This window comes from Alligator sinensis, unplaced genomic scaffold (genome assembly GCF_000455745.1).
Source record: "Alligator sinensis unplaced genomic scaffold, ASM45574v1 scaffold534_1, whole genome shotgun sequence".
Classification (NCBI taxonomy): domain Eukaryota; kingdom Metazoa; phylum Chordata; order Crocodylia; family Alligatoridae; genus Alligator; species Alligator sinensis.
The window spans coordinates 119,965-136,383 of record NW_005842050.1 but is presented as its reverse complement, the minus strand read 5'-3'; the positions used below and the strand labels follow the sequence as shown (position 1 = coordinate 136,383).

Below are 16,419 nucleotides of genomic sequence, written 5' to 3'. Positions count from 1 at the left end.
GTGAGATCGCTGATAACATGGTTTTCGCTTAGGTCTTTAAACCTTGCTACTTTCCTTACTGAGAGAGAATTCTCTGAAGTTTGTGTTGCAAAAGTCCAAGGATATTTGGGATTCTCCTGAGGGAGGTAGAAACCTGACCTCAACATGAGGATCTATTGGGAAAGTAAATAACTCTCTCATTAGATTCTGGCAGACAAGGTTCTTTGGGTCAATCTTTTATTAGACCAACTCAGATAGTTGGAAAAATTCTTCTTTGCAAGCTTTCGGGCACAAACACTTCATCAGGCTGAGGAAATGTCTGCAGATGGTCCGTGCTCTTCCTAGATGGAAGAGTATTAGATTTTGGATGTTAGCCTTCTGAGAGAGGTGCGTGCGCTGGGGACCAACTGGCTAAGCAGCAGCTGTGCAGAAAAGGACTTGAGGGATACAGTGGACAGTAAGCTGAATGCCAGCCAACAGTGTGCCCTTGTTGCAAAGAAGGCTAACAGCATACTGGGATGCATTAGTAGAAGTCTTGCCAGCAGGTCAAGGGAAGTGATTATTCCCCTGTATTAGGCACTGATAAGGCCACATCTGGAGTACTGTGTCCAGTTTTGGACCCCCCAGTACAAAAATAATGTGGACAAATTGGAGAGAGTCCAGTGAAGGGAAGCGTGGTTAGAGAGCTGAGAAACATGATTTCTGAGGAGAGGCTGGGGGAAATGGGCTCATTTAGTCTGGAGAAGAGAAGTGGGGAGGGCGGATTTAAGAGACACTTTCAACTGCCTGAAGGGTGGTTCCAAAGAGGACGGAGCTAGACTGTTCTCAGCAGTGGCAGATGACAGAACAAGGAGCAACGGTTTCAAGTTGCAGCAAGGGAAGCTTAGGTTAGATATTAGGAAACCTTTGTCACTAGGAGAGTAGTAAAGCACTGGAACAGGCTATCTAGAGAGGTTGTGGACTCTCCATCCTTGGAGGTTTTTAAGACCCGGGGAGACAAAGCCTTTGCTGGGCTGATCTAGTTGGGGATAGTCCTGCTTTGAGCAGGGGGTTGGACTAGATGACCTCTTGAGGTCCCTTCCAACCCTTACTTTCTATGATTCTAATCCTAAACAAAATCACTGCTTTACAAGGGGGATAATGACAGGTAGTTTCACAAGCACCTCACTGATTTTGTAAATATTTTACACACAAATTATGTAATGAGCTAATAAAGCAACAAGGTTGGAAAGAGGCAGAGAGAGGAGAATATCTCTTATTCATTTTGATGCTATGTTGGTCATACACCACAGAAAAGTGTATCTGTGTTTTGACAGCCTGCCACTCCATCGCTTCTTTGAGTGCAAAATTGCTGCAGGCAGTTTGCCCTTCTCTTCCTCTCAGAATTTCTCTTTTTTTATTCCCCCTCAGTAATGCAGGTACGACATTAATGATATTTTAATTATTTACAGGAACAAACTAGAGTTTAGGGTTATTTTTGCATGGTGAGAAAACCCATAGGCACAATTCAGTATTTTCTGTTTGATGGCTGGTGTATGTTTGGGGGAAAGAAATATCATTAGAATTCTGCCATTCAGATAAGTTTCTCAACTCTGGGCTAAGTTTGCTTTTCTGGTGAAAATCTGTAGTCCCTCACCGTAAGCAACCCCCTCTTAGAGCTGGCTAAACTGAAATAGGATTTGGCCTATGGACTTTGCTTTTCTTGGTTCATTCTTGTTTTCATGAGGAAAGGGAGCCTCAGGGGTAGGAACATAGGATGAGGATCTCTTCACTGACCTCTCTCAATAACTTCATGGTGAGGAGAGAGCAGCAAGGGAAGGTTACCTCTATCTGTTGCTTGTGGAATGTGTGTCATGTTTTCACCACAGAACTTGGAGGATTTTAAAATGAATAGGGTTATCCATGCAGAGGCGGTCTGCTCCATACTGGTTCTGGCAACATGGTTCCAGGTCTGTCATCATTGTCCTTTGGGATCTTCCTCTTACATGGTGGGTTTCCAAGCAGAAAACCAGATATGCTGCTTTCAGCAATCTGTAGAAAGCTGATGGGGCACTTCAGATCTCACGTGCCTTCTAAACTTTTCCCCCCACCAGGTTGATCCTGGATAGTTGTTTTCCCACATTCAGTCTTCTTCCAAAACCATCATCTTGCTGCTTTTGTCATTTATGTGGGACAGTTGGTCTAGTGGTTTGGGTTCTTGCCTGAAAGACCTGATATCTAGTTCTCTTCTACCACATGCTCCTGGTGTAATTTAGGGCAAACCATTCTGTGAAATGGGAATGGCAGTGGTTCTGTATGTCAGTGGACTCTCCTGAAGATAAATACACCAAAGATTGAAGATAGTGCCGTCCTCAGCTATCACAGTAATGGTAGCTATTTATCTTAGTTTGATGTTCTCAATCTGATTTTTTATTTTTACTTTGACAATTCCATTAACTTTTGTGGAATTGCTCTAAATGCAAAAGGAGAATCTTGCCCTATGTTTAATTGTGGGGATTTTTTATGTTCTTGTTTTTTTTCTTGATAAGAGCAGATAAGAATCCTAAAGAAGAGAAAAGTAGTTGTGTTTTTCTGCAGATTACAGTATAAGCTATTCACAAAAACATTGCAATTTTTACATTTTTGGTTGACCTATAAGTAAATGCAGCTAAACAGTTGACTTTTTCTATTAAAGATTTGCATTTCAGTTGATTCTGCAGAACAAATTCCAATCCCATGTCGGTCTTAAAAGGTCACATTTTTTTCTTTGGAATTAGCAAGTGACAGTTAATAAAAAACACCTCATTCTTTGTTTTAAGTCTCAGATGGTGGCTGTCATGGGAGGATCTTATGCCCATGCTAGAGCTTTCTAGGGTGGATGATAAAGATGGGGAAACTTCAGTTTTTCAGCCAGTATTGACAATCTGTGTTGGGACTTTATGTGCAAATGGAGGCATCTAGCATCTAATTGTAAATAGATAGCCTTTAGAGAATGTATTGGCAAAATACAAAATGTTTGTGATTTTTTTTCTTGAAAGTAAGGTATGCACTGCTGGTTGATTTAAGAGTGGTTTGAAGCTCCAGTTCTGGTCTGCAGAGATGGGTGAATTGTTCTTCTGAGTAACAAAAGACAGCAGAACAATACAGGCTTAGCACTATTTTTCTATAACGCTCATTTTAAATTGATACCTGATTCCACTTAGCGCTCAGTGAGTTTTGTTATAATGCTTATGGTCACCATCTTGGGTCATTAAAAACACTTGTGGTTGCCATCTTGGGTTGTCAAATACTTTCAGTTTCCCTTAACACTTGTTTCGCTTAACGCTTGGTTTTTCAGGAACCAATTAAGAGCACTAAGCGGGGGTTGCCTGTAGATACAAAGTTGTTGGGCCTAGCTGTATACATGATGCTGCTTTGACTGATTCCAGAAGGGTTTTATAGTATAGAACACCAAACACAAGAGGGCTTGCAAATGATAGGACTAAATATAGGATAATATTTTATGCTGCAGGGACTGAGGTAATGTTATTTTGGATCTTGTTACAATAGGTCAGGTGATAGAAGAACCATCTTGCCCATCCAACTGCGTTATACAGATGGAGAGATTAGTTATTTTCTTTACCACATAATTTTTGCCAAAATAAATTAATTAATGCTGAAACCGCTCAATACTGTTGCACTGAACACCATGGAAAAAACTTTTAATAAATAAATCTTTGATACTCATTTGCATCTTTCTATTTTGCACTCTTCATTCAGTGCGCAAAAAAAAGGAAGTAAAATTGAGATGGAGGGGTACATTTGATAGTGAACACCCGCTAAAGGAAGCCTGCACTTTTATTCCAAAGAGAGAAGAAGGATTGGAAAATACTATTGGTCCATCAAAATGAATCAACAAAAACACAAATTACTGCAATATAGTTTTATAAAGGCTTGCTCTTGATTTCTGAGCAATATTTATTGGTTTTCTTTCACAGCAAGTTCCTTTCCACAACCAACATTTTCTTTTAAATTAGTATGTGGTATTTCCTTTTGTCAGTGTGATACAGTTCCAAGTCTCCTCTGCAGACAATATGATTTTCTTGGCAATCTGTGATATAATTATATATTGAAGCACGCGATGAGGGACTATTTTTGGCCAGTGATAAAATGACAATGATTGCACATAATTGTTGAAAACAATTTTGAATTTTATTAATGAGATGCTCCAAACAACCTCTTGTAGACTATTGTCTCAGTTAACAGCCAATTCGTAGGAGTTAAGTGTTCCATAATTTAGATTTATTTTTCCCCTATTTATACTGAAATGGCACTTGTTGTCCATAATTGCCCATACTTCAGATGTAAGTTGTTGTTTTTTTGGTGGTGTTTCTCTGTAAGAAAAGTTTAAAAATAAACATACATGATTTAGAGTTGTATTGATTAGCCTTATCCAGAGCTGCTTTAATTAGACAGTCATTTGCCTTTGTTTTAGAGAACCAAGCAACAGGTGTCAAGAGCACTTTTGATGATGTTTTAAAAGTACTGATGGTGATTACAGAAGTGTGATTTTAAATACTGTGAATTCTTTTTTCTCGGGAAAGATTTTTTTCTGGCCCTGATCCTGCAATGTTTTGCTATGTCAAAGGGACTGCTTGTAGTAAGATTAAACAAATAAGTAAATCTTTATGAAGGCCTGGATCTTGGTTACCTCTGGCAATTTATTTCACTGTTGTCAGGTAAGTAACCAGTAGGTGGGGCTCAGCTCCACCCACTGGAAACAGGAAGTAAAAACTGGTTGCCAGCAACTACTTCAGACATATTTCATTCTTCATTGTTTGTGGATCTGCAAGTGTGAACAAGTACAATATAAAAAAGAATAGTCATAAACATTTAAAATGTAGAAAGAAGGTAAGGAACACAGTCTGCTTGCTTATTCTTAGCATGAAAAATAGAGTCAATGAAGAAAACATTTTACTTGCTCAATATGAGTGGGATAGCAGAATATTGCAAAGCTTGTGACTGTGTAATACAAATGAATTAGGGTTTTTTGTTTGGGTCTTTTAAAGAAATGTAAATCTATCAGTTTGAGTCCAAATGCATATATCTTCCTTGCTGATCCATGGCTACATTGGATTACATCGGAAGACTGTGAACTCTTCTCTCAGTTTTTGTATAATACAATGTGATGCTATGTATTTGTCCTGGTGTTTATTGTTAGAATCTTCAATGTCATAAGGTGTTCTTATCCACTTAAGATCTTGTAAACCTACAGCTGAGAGATATAGTAGTGGGTGTTCCCTTTATTCTTCTTGGACTTTCTGGGTTTCTAATAGCAATCCCCACCCCCTTTTCACAGGGCTAAAAAGAAAGAGAATCATCTCTTTAAGAGACCCAAATGTTCTCTTTAAATCTGTAATCTTAATTTTCTTCTCTCCTGTAATTTTTCCCCTCCTCCTGAAAACTAGGTCTATGACCCATCTTTTTTAATGGACATAAATATAGTAAAAATGTTTAAAGGACATGGTTCCACATGAATTCCTTTCTCTTATCCTCCTTGCTGTGAAGGGTAAGATTTACTGTGCCCAGTGGGTTGGAATACAGATTGCCTTGGTGCAGATCAGCACAGGAAATGCTGGTGACTTGCCATGGAAGGACTGAAATGTCAGCTCAGCTGGATGCACGTCTGTTAATCCTGGCCTCCATCCCAGGTTTTACACGCATGCTCGAATGATAGTGAATCAAATCTGAGAAACAGGAGGTACTTGGACAAGGGTGTATTTAAAGTCTTGGACTTCTGTGTGTACTATTTTATAGGAAGCTTGTTTCAGGTTGTATGTGGTCATGATGGCAATTCCATACTGGCTGTCTTCTATAGAAGAGAATTTTGTAACTAGCCCACAACTAAACTGAAGCTCTTTATAAAATATCAAAGTAGGGAGTGAGATGCAGCATTCTAGAGAACATATGGAAGGGAAATACACAAAAACCCTAAAGTTTTCACCCTCAGGTCTTCTATAATATCTCAAAGTTTTCAACACCGAGGAAATTTGAAGCAACCTTCCCATTTTTTTTCAGTTTGAAACCTAGTGAAATGGAAACAGTGAGAATTTGTTCACACAGCTCTTGTTTTTATTGAATACAATAGAACCTAGATACTTTACAGCCTTAGGTTCCTTACCCACCCTGTGAAGAGGAGGGTTTGCAAAGTATCTGGGACTAAAAACATGTCTTTAGTGTTGCAACACAGCTGATTGCACCTCAGGGATGCGTATAGATGTCCCTGATTGTTGCACTCTGACTTGGGATGTGTTTGCAAGTGGGTGAAAACCCTTGCTCACAGATGTTCCCCCCTGTGTTGAGGAAGGGGAGAAATCCTGCAGGTTTTACCTTCTGTTGTGCCACAAATGCTCAAGTTGCGCCCGCGAGGAAATCCCTCATGGGCACAACTTGAGCATTTGTGGCACAACAGAAGGTATGGTCTGTTTGCTTTCACTTTGTGCTGCCCTCTGCAAGGGATTTCCTCATGTGCTCTGAATCCTCCCTGTATACTTACAGATGTGTGCAAGGAAATCACTTGCAGATTTCCCAGCTCCATCTGCAAGCATGGAAGTAGGACTCCCACTCCCTCCTCTGCCCTTGCAGACAGGGTGGGGAAATCCCTCTGCAAGGGATTTCTGTGTGCACAGATCTGCAGGTTGGGGGGAACCTGCTTGCAGTTATGCCTGTGGAGAAATCCCCTGAAGGATATTCTCCTGCTCCTCAATATTGTGGGGGCTGCAGTGAGGGGAACGTGCCAACCGTGGACCTCTATAGATGCTCCTGACGTGCGATCAGCTGTGTCGTGACATGTCTAGGCATAGCTGATCACACAGCACTGAAGGCATCTGTTTCTAGCCTATGTACTTGGGGAGATATTGCTTCCAGCTCTCTGTAGGTGGACTTAAGTTGTATATAATGATGATTAGTGGAGATCAAATTTAGGAAAAACAGTAGAAGAAATTATAAGTAAGTGGTTTATTATCTTACAAAATCCTAATGATAAGAGATTCCTCAAGCACGGATAAGATTTTTGCGTAATAATTAGAAGGAGGTTCTAAAGGCTAGGAAACAAACTCCCCAGAGTGCAGACAGCTTGGGTCTTACTTTGACCCATTGGCCAAAGCCTTATGTTAAACTAACCTGCAAAGATTGAATCAATTCAGGCTCCGGCTTTTTGAATGTCTGTCCCTAGCCATTGTAGAGCAAATGGTAAAGTTTGGATCCATATTGAAGAATCCTCAAAGTCCTCAAGGCATTCCAATCTGGGATATTACCTTGTCTGCTGATAACGGTCACTGAAATTGTATGTCCTTTTTTACAATTTTGTATGTGCATATGTGTGTGTGTGTGTGTGTGTGTGTGTGTGCATGTGTATATGTTAAAAACACAATAGGGAGCATGGTCTTCTCTAACTGGACCAAGGACTTGATCAGATATAAGGATTCTAAAATAGGGTGATTGGAAAGTAAATGCTGTGTAGTCTGTAGAGGGAGATGCGTTGGGTAAGCCTTGTTGGCTTTAAAATTCGTAAGGCAAGCAGCAGAGGTTAAAAAACCGAAATGTGCAGTGTTACACTGTATCGTTTTTCCAATGAGGTATGAATAGGATGTGTCACTGTGTGGTTCTGGTAAATAGCCATGCAGACAGATGAATTTCTTGCTTATCTGATGAATTACAAGAATGCTTGCACAGATGCTACTCAGCACAATTAAATATGGAAGGTACATCTCTCTTGCCCTCTTTCACCCTGCATTTGCTGCTGCAAGCATTGCTTTTGTGCTGACTTGCTCAAGATATATAAGAATATGGAATTCAAAAGTGTTCTTTCACAAAATGAAAATGTTCCATGTAGCAGATGCACCTTTGAAGCTGATGATAAAAAGAATTTACCATATTCCTTTTGCCTGTGAATGGATGAATTAATTTGCTAATTAATTCCTTGCTTGTGATGTCTCCCAATGGTGAGTTTAACAGCTCTTGGCTCTTTTCCTCTCTTTTCAATGCAGGACTTTAAGAACAAGTAGGTCTTTAATGGGCAAAAAGGTAACTATTGTAGGGTGCTGATTTTTGGGAAAAATAAAAATCTGACCAATGGACCAGCAGTACAGAGGGCTTTCTACAATATTTATCCAACTTTGAATTCCTCAGTATGCACTCTTTGGTTTCTTTAAGCATTTCTAGATGGCTGCAGTAATCAGCACCAAAGGATTTCTTCAACTTTCCAGTTTATAACACCAGGACTACTTTAACTCTTGAGGTCAGTTTTGAAGAAACAGTGCACTTAAATAGGTCTATAATCAAACACACCTATATGTAGTAATTATGGGGTGAAAAAGAATATGGTTTCCTTAAGGCAGCGTGGAATCTCAAGTAGACCCCCAAGGCCTTTAGTGAGCGTGGACCCACCTGCTCTAATGACTAGAAGATGAAATGTTCCTGTGGTGTGTTGGATGGAGTAGAAAAGGAGAAATATAGGTTGGGGGGGCGGGCAGGGGAGGGGCTGTGCAAACAATTCTTTTACCTGTTTTTTTTTATTCCAGTTTTCAGGCTGACTTATCTTCCTCTTTTCTGTATAAATCTCATTCCTTATGATGGAGCATTGTTTAAGTCTATAGGTGAGGAGGGAAACTCAATGAAATGATTATTTTTGCTGTGGTACCGAAATATCAAATACAAGAGTTTTCTGTCAACACTGTTTTGCTTTAAGTTTTTCAATATTTTGTGAGAAAAATGTTTTGTTAATAAGTTGCCATCTGTTGTGGGAGGATTTTTTAAAATAAAACTTTTTACTAAGTGTGTAGAAAAGAACCAGCAAATTTCATGAACTACAGAAGCTTACGTTTGGTATGTACATACTGGCACTGTTGAATAGTTGTGGAGATGGGAATAGTCCATCCTAAATCTTTTTGATTCTGTGACCTTTACATGGAATCTAAATGAGTCTTGTTCAGTCTGTTGTCTGAATATAGTCCAAAAGTAATAGTAATAATCACCATGAAAATCCTCAGATATACAATAAGAAACACAGAGCTTTAGTAGCAAGCAGGAAATTGAAGGCAACTAAAGTAGATGTGTGTAAAATGAATTCACACTCTTCCAGGGAGCGTCTACACAAGATGCTATGTTGTTGTAACGATGGCCGTAGCGTACAGTGATGGATGTAGCATTGGCAGGCACAAGCCGTGATGCCAACACTACTGTGCTGCTCGGACTGCGCAGCAACGGTCATTTGGTACTTGCTAAAGCAAATATTAAATGACTGTGCAGTAACAACTACACAGTTGGGGGCACTTGTAGATGCACCCACAGTGGAAAATACTGTAGGCCATTCTATGTTTGGATTTGAACAGTGTTGTTAGTTGCCAAGAGCATGTAATCCCTACCAGAACTAGAGAATGTCTCCTTCTGTTAGGCTGTTCCTTACCATTTTCCCTTTTTTTTTTTTTGGCTAGGCAAGGCTCCAACATGCGTATATGAGAGGTATCATTGAGGAAAACAGGGCATGAGGGATCAAACATGATGAAAATGTTCCCTGAGCAATTATTCACAGTTCTTTATATAGGGTAGATTATAAAACCATGATCTTGTCCTTTTATATCTTGGATAAACAAAGACTTTTCCCTAGGTTGCTTGACTTTGCAAATCTGGCTATCTGAATTCTGAGTGTAGTGGGTTTGAATGGAAGGTGAGAGTGAGAAGAAGTATTTTGCTGAAGTCACAACTTTGGAGGTATTGTATGACATGAGGACAGTCACAGAAAACCCTGGAAATTCTCCTAGCCAAGGCCTTCATTGGACTAGTTTTGCTACACGCCAGTTCATATCTCAGATCTTAAAGAAAAAGATGCACTTCATATTTGAAGGGTTTATTTTTCTTTATCTTTTGAGATAGCTATTGTCAGGAGTTTTTAAAAAATCAGACACTGATGGCTGGAGGGGAGCAGTATTTAGCAGATACAGGAACAACTTGGGCAGGAGGAAGAAACAGCTGTCAAGCTTACCTGAGTTGAGTTTTACAGAAGCAGATCAGCCCCGAGGACCCAGGAAGCTACTGGACCACCAGACAAAATGCCCAGTAACCCAACTCACTGTAGAGCTTAGGACAATGTAAGATTGTGGTTATTTTTGCTTTAAAAGTTTTGGCCACGATTTTGCACTGTGCGCCACACTTTTCTTGCCCTGTAGGTCCTCTGATAAGCCATTGCTAACATCACAGAGTTACACAAAGTCCCCTCTCCTTCCTCACTTGACTTTAATGATAAAATCTTCCAAGTCCCTAAATCTGTAACTTAGGGTTGTCAAATTCATGGTCTGTGGGACTGGGACTTGGGACCAAATTGAGACAGGGCGTGCTGACAAAATCTGGAACACAGAGCACTGTCCACAATGCATATCAGTGGTAGGGAGCAAGCAGTGGCTGCATTAACCCCTGATGTTCACTCTACTGCTCACCTCAACACTGCCAGTGCTTGCCTTGTCACTCACCCCAGTGCTGCTTACAGATCCAGCCCTTGAGGAGCCCTCTGGTCTGGATCTAGCCCAAGGGATTGGGTGTGTTGGATAGCTCTGCTATACCTGAATATATAATATAGATGTCCATTTGCAGATCAATTCTTCTTTTACTTATCTGAGTAAAAGGTTTAGTATATGTCCCTTAATGGATGGCATTATTCTATACAGATAAAGCAGTTTCCTCAACTTTCTTGTTTTGCGTTATGTGTTGTTTCAGGGGGAGCAAGGAATTTTAAATAGAGGTATCAGTTTTGTTGCTGAAGGAAGGACCTGAGTTCCAAACACTCCATCATCATGTACGTGCAATTTTTAAAAATGTATATACTCAAGCAAAACTCTTACACACCTTGGATTTAGCTGTCCCTGAATGAGGACTAATTATTTTACTCTTACTGCTCTATTTCTTGAGCAATAAATGAAATGGTGGACAGAGTTGTGGGTAAGTGAGATTCTTACATGGGTTTGTTTGGTTTTTTTGTCTAGTTGCAACCAGCTCCCCAGTTTGCATTTCTGAGCTCCAACTGTCATGCCAACCTACATCCCTCCTGAAATCTGACCTTCCTTTTCCTGTCCCACCTGTCAAACCATAGGATCAGATACATATACTTACAAAGCCTGGTCCATTCACTGTAAATGACTGAGAAGAAGGGCTTGGGATTAATGACTGCTGACAAGGAACCTGAGACAGCTCTGTGACATCAGACACATTTTGGCCATCAATCTTGGATCACCCTTTGCCCATGGTCAGCATTATTTATATAAAATAAACATGAAGAATATTTTTGCAAATAGCATTTTGGGTGGTGCTCCTGTTTTGGCATCGACCTCAGCACTTTGTGAAACAGATTTCAGGATCAGTTTCTAGCGCTGGATGCTCCTAGAGCAGTGGTTCTCAAACTTTTTTTTCATGGACCACTTGAAAATTGCTGGGGGTTTTGGCAGACCACTTAATAACCTTTTTTGCATCATCATCAAAACGGCCTTGATCTCCATTGTAAAAAAAAAATAAATCAAGTGCAGGGCCAAGTACAGATATTCTCAATTGTTCCTCAGTCTTTCTGTGGAGCACCTGAATGGAGCTCATGGACCAGTGGTGGTCCATGGACAACAGTTTGAGAACCTCTGTCCTAGAGAATTAAATTCCCATCATCAGAAAAGTTTGCCAGACAAGAGTGAATAAATAGCAGTGAATACTAACCTCTACTTGTTGCTAGTGATTGCTTCTATATATATATATTCATTATATATATAGGGCCCGCGCTGTTCAATTTCTTTATCAGCAATTTGGACGATGGGGTGAAAAGCAACCTGTTCAAATTCGCTGATGATACCAAAATCTGGGATGAGGTGAGCACACTAGCAGGGGGGGAAAGACTGCAGAAAGACCTGGATAGGTTGCAAGGGTGGGCTGACGAAAACAGGGTGCGTTTCAATACGGACAAGTGCAGAGTGCTGCACTTGGGCAGTAATAACCAGCAACACACTTATAAGATGGGAAACTCCCTTCTTGAGAGCACGGAGGAAGAAAGGGATCTTGGAGTCATCATTGACTCCAAGATGAACATGGGCCGACAGTGCTAGGTCACGGTCGGCAGGGCTAACTGGACCCTATCGTGCATCCACAGGTGCATCTCGAGTAGGGCCAAGGAGGTGATCCTCCCCCTCTACGTGACACTGGTCAGGCTGCAGCTGGAGTACTGTGTCCAGTTCTGGGCACCCCACTTCAAGAGGGCTGTGGACAACATTGAGAGGGTCCAGAGGAGGGCTACCCGCATGATCCGGGGACAGCAGGGCAGACCCTACACTGAGAGGCTACGGGACCTGAACCTGTTCAGCCTTCACAAGAGAAGTACCCTGGGGGTCTTTAAGAAGCGGCTCGATGCCTACATGGCTGGGGTCACTTGAGCCCAGTTTCTCTCCTGCCTAGGCAGGTGGTCAGACTTGAAGATCTACAAGGTCCCTTCCGACCCTACTTCTGTGATTCTATGATTATTCAAATGTATGCAGCTAATTTATTTCCAAATAAGTTTTAAACTCTTGAGTATTAATTTTCTGGAACTCTTTTATATCCCATAGTTTAGCTTCCTTGGTTAATTGCAGCTGGTTACATAAGGTACATGTTGTTTTTTGTGGTGTGAGTCAGCATGACTCTTAAATTCTGGACATAAACTGGAGGAACCCCCTGGGTTGTTACATTTCTCAAAGAGGCAGCAGTTGAAGGGAGGTATCAAACCATCAGGATTAGGGAATCTTAAAAAAACATAAAACCCTTTCCTTTTTGGGCCACACAGGCCCTTTTCTTAGAAACATTACCTCCTGTTAGATTTATTGGCTTGGTACACAATTTAAATGTAAACTTCTGTCTTTCCTGTCTGCAAACTCATTCTTTCTACCTTAAATCTTTCCCTTCCTTTTAGACTTTCTGTATCTCTTAATACTAGCCCTTATCCCATTACAATGCACATGCTTCATCTGTGCTCTTCTTATGCATGGAGCTAAAGGTTTCTTTGTTGTAAGTGGGAGGGATGTTTAATTCCTACTTTTCCCTTCATCATATTCTTTATTGTGAACTATACTGAGGCGTGGTGGTATGGTAATGTTTTTGTTTCATTTATCATGAGCCTGGCTGTGGTGGGATTTTTTTTGTATGGGGAGGGAGGGTGGCTTCCCATAAGCAGTTTGATATTGGTTTTAGATTGGTGTGATGTGTGGGAGTAACTCTGAAGTCAGTGGAAGAATCGATTTCCGCATCATTCCTAAGAATATACATTGGGAGCTTCTCTTGCATCTTGCCTGACTTCCCCTGTATCAGAGGGTTGGAGGAATGAGCGGGTCCTACTGTTTTGCATTGCATCTTTCACTAAGGTGTGATTCCTCATAATGCAGAATCATAGAAATTAGGCTTGGAGGTGACCTTGAGGTGGGAGCAAGTATTTCTGGACCATCTCTGATAGTTATTTCTCTCTCCTGTTTTTAGAAGTTACTGTCTCATGGATTCTACCATCTCCTTATGTAACCTATTCCAGTGCTTACCTATCTTTAGAATGGAAAGATTTTCCTCATATGTAACCTAAAACTTCTTTGCTGCACATTAAGCTAATTACTAATTTTTATGCCTTGAATAGACATGGGGAACCAACCACTAATTGTGAACTAGCTGATAATGGTAATTGTCAGAGACAGGTCTATTTGTTGCGCTCGGAGAAAAATGGGTCTTGGCTCACCAGGAAAAATTATAAGCACCACCTTAATAGGGAGGCTACTGAGAATACGACGACTGATTTCTGGGACATCAGTCCCAGAAACAAATAAGAAAACAGGAATGAGAGTGAGGGTGTACAGATTAAGAACAAAGTATTGTGAATGGGACATGGAGCAGTGGTCAGAGACAGGATACCAGACTGTGGGTATTTCTTTGTTCTCAATTAGTGTCTTAAAAATGCAGCTCTTCTGGGCTAAATACAGACAGTCAAAAAGCCTGAGGCTGAATTGATTCAGTCTTTGCAGGTTAGTCTAAACTGCAGAGATTAAATTGAAACAGAAGTGAATCAGACATTCAGGAAATGCGGCCACGTGCCTGCAGTAGCTCAGGCCAGAATTTGGGGGGGCGGGGGCTAGAGCATGGTTCTCTGTCATGTCCAGTATAGGCAGTGTGTTTGCTTCCTCTTCCTGCTGCCCCTGAGGTCTCTGGGATTTTTAGTCCAAAATTACAGCAGCAGGACTCTGGAGGGTTACTCATCACTTCCTCTTCCTGCTTCCAGGTGCGTCTGGGATTTGTAGTCCACAGCTGCAGCCTGCAGTAAGTTTGAGCAGGGAAAGGGGTGTTTAACACCCCCCCCCAGCCCCCAGCTGGGGTTTGCTTGGCCCCCTTGCAGACTGGGCTTGCTCCTCCTCCCCCCTACCTTGTCAGCCAGCCCTCACTGCTCCAGCTAGGAAGCAAAGGGGCAGGGCCAGCCCTGCTCTCTGGAGAAGACGGCACAGCACAGCCAGCCCAGGGCTGCAAAACATGCTGGGGTGCTGAGGGACTGTGATTTAACTTGAACCAGGAAAGGGTCTGGGACAGAAGTTTCATAAAGTGTTTTGACCCAAATCAGTTAAGTCTGATACTACTTTAAACCAGATTTGTCTTAAACCAGTTTCAGCCATTTTGAAACTGGTTTATGTGCACAGAGCTTCTGTTCTGTTACAGGTTTAAACCAGTTTCTGATCACTTAAATTGGTTTATGTTTAACTTCTGGCTCTAGCCCTAGTGACAATATGAATAGCTGCAGACTAGCAAGCTTTGGGTCAGAAGAGGGGAGAAAACAAGTACTAATTATAAGGCCTCTTGATATGTATTGCATATTTAGGAATAAACATAACCCCTATCCATACTGCCACTGAAGCTAATGGAAAGCTATATATGTGATTAAATTGAGATGAATCCATATCAGTCAGATACTGATTTCTCTGCCAGTAGTATAAACTAGAAGTAAATCTTTTTTATGTCAAAGGAGCTATTTTTGATTTATATGCACATAACAAATCATGGTTTGGTCCTTGCTTTGCAGTAAAAAAAAAAATACAGATCCATCTGGATAAGAAATTTATGTGTGGATGTAAACCACATTAGAAGCTGAGAATTGCAGCTGATGTCTCCTCTGTGTCAGTCCAAGGCATGGCATGTATAACCATACAACTCAGCTGGTGTCAACCATTCTGAAACTGATCCTTTGATAGCTGCCTTATTCTTTTCTTTTTTTAAAGTTGTCAGATTGTAACATAATTCAGGTGCATACTACTTGTTTTTAAATCATGGTTTAAATCCTCTAAACTTCAATATTCTGTTGACCTTGTCAGTCATTTGCTGTGTTGGGCACAGCAGGTCTTGTACAATAAGATTTCCCCTTCCTTTGGAAGTGTTTAATATTTTATCTTCTTTTCAGTCCAGTTCACAAAATGGTTTCCTAAAAAAAATAGTTGTCACTACAGTGGGAACATTAGGTTTATAGTTTGCAGGTAACTCTAGAGATGGGCCACACATTTTCAAGATGTTCCAGAAATCAGAAGATAATTCATACTAGTAGAATATACATTCTGCCATTGTAATACAAAACTATTAAATAAAACTGTTCCTCAAGGCAAAACATTTCATTCATTATCCTTTGAACGAGTAACTTGTTTATTAAGATGAACCAAGTGGCTAAATCTAGATTGGACTGCAGGCAAGAAAAATTGATTTATTACAGTCCTTTGGTACTTGCTTGTTATGTTCAGTGGAATTAGCCTTAGTTTTAAATTAAGAAGAATTCATTTATTTAGATAGAAGGGTTTTCTCTTGATAACAACTGTAATCATGCTTTGGAACAGGCATTGCAGTAATGTACCCTTTTGCACTTATACATAAGGAGTAGACTATAATGAGAGAAGGCTTCTATCAGATTTTGACATTTGGGACATGTTCAGATGAGCCCACATGTACTTCTTGCAGTATCTCAAACCCCTTTGGGTCCTCCATAGAGACGCTCTGGCTGCCAGAGCGTCTCTATGGTTAGCCCTCGCCCTGGTGCTGAAGCATGCTGCCTGCCCGTGCAGGGCAGGCAGTGCACGGGCAGGCAGTGTGCCAGGAGTAGGGAGCTGGACTCAGGCTCCACTGCCGGTAAGTAAGGGGTTGCGGGGCTGGAGGAGGAGGGAGGGGACCATGGGCGGGACCCTCACGGGCTCTGCCTTCTCCCTCAGCCCCCCCCCATCCCTTCCCTGGTCCCCACTCCAGCATTGGGAATCCCCCCACAAACCCTACCCTAAACCCTCCCCCCTGGCACTTACCGGCAGTTTCAGCTGCTGTTGAGGTCGCTGGGGCCCTGCCCACACAGACCAGGGCAGGGTGACAGCCCCAGTGGCCCCAGCCTGGGCCCTGCTGCCCCCCACTGCCCTGTGCTGCCCTGGGGGG

General features: G+C 41.4%; 1 protein-coding gene and 1 long non-coding RNA gene across 4 annotated transcripts in view; one reads left to right on the top strand and one right to left on the bottom strand.

Moving 5' to 3' along the window:
- Nucleotides 1-16,419, top strand: part of LOC102369985 (kinesin-like protein KIF26B) — a 181,364-nt gene that overhangs the window by 53,515 nt on the left and 111,430 nt on the right. The gene's annotated exons all lie outside the window — the stretch shown is intronic.
- Nucleotides 4,007-16,419, bottom strand: part of LOC112550192 — a 38,014-nt gene continuing 25,601 nt past the window's right edge. For 2 of the 3 annotated variants that reach the window (XR_003093875.1, XR_003093876.1), the window contains 2 exons: nucleotides 8,501-8,588; nucleotides 4,007-4,331 (listed from right to left, as the gene is read on the bottom strand). This is a non-coding gene — a long non-coding RNA (uncharacterized LOC112550192). The remainder of the gene's footprint in view (nucleotides 4,332-8,500; nucleotides 8,589-16,419) is intronic. The other variant, XR_003093877.1, reaches the window with a different exon arrangement.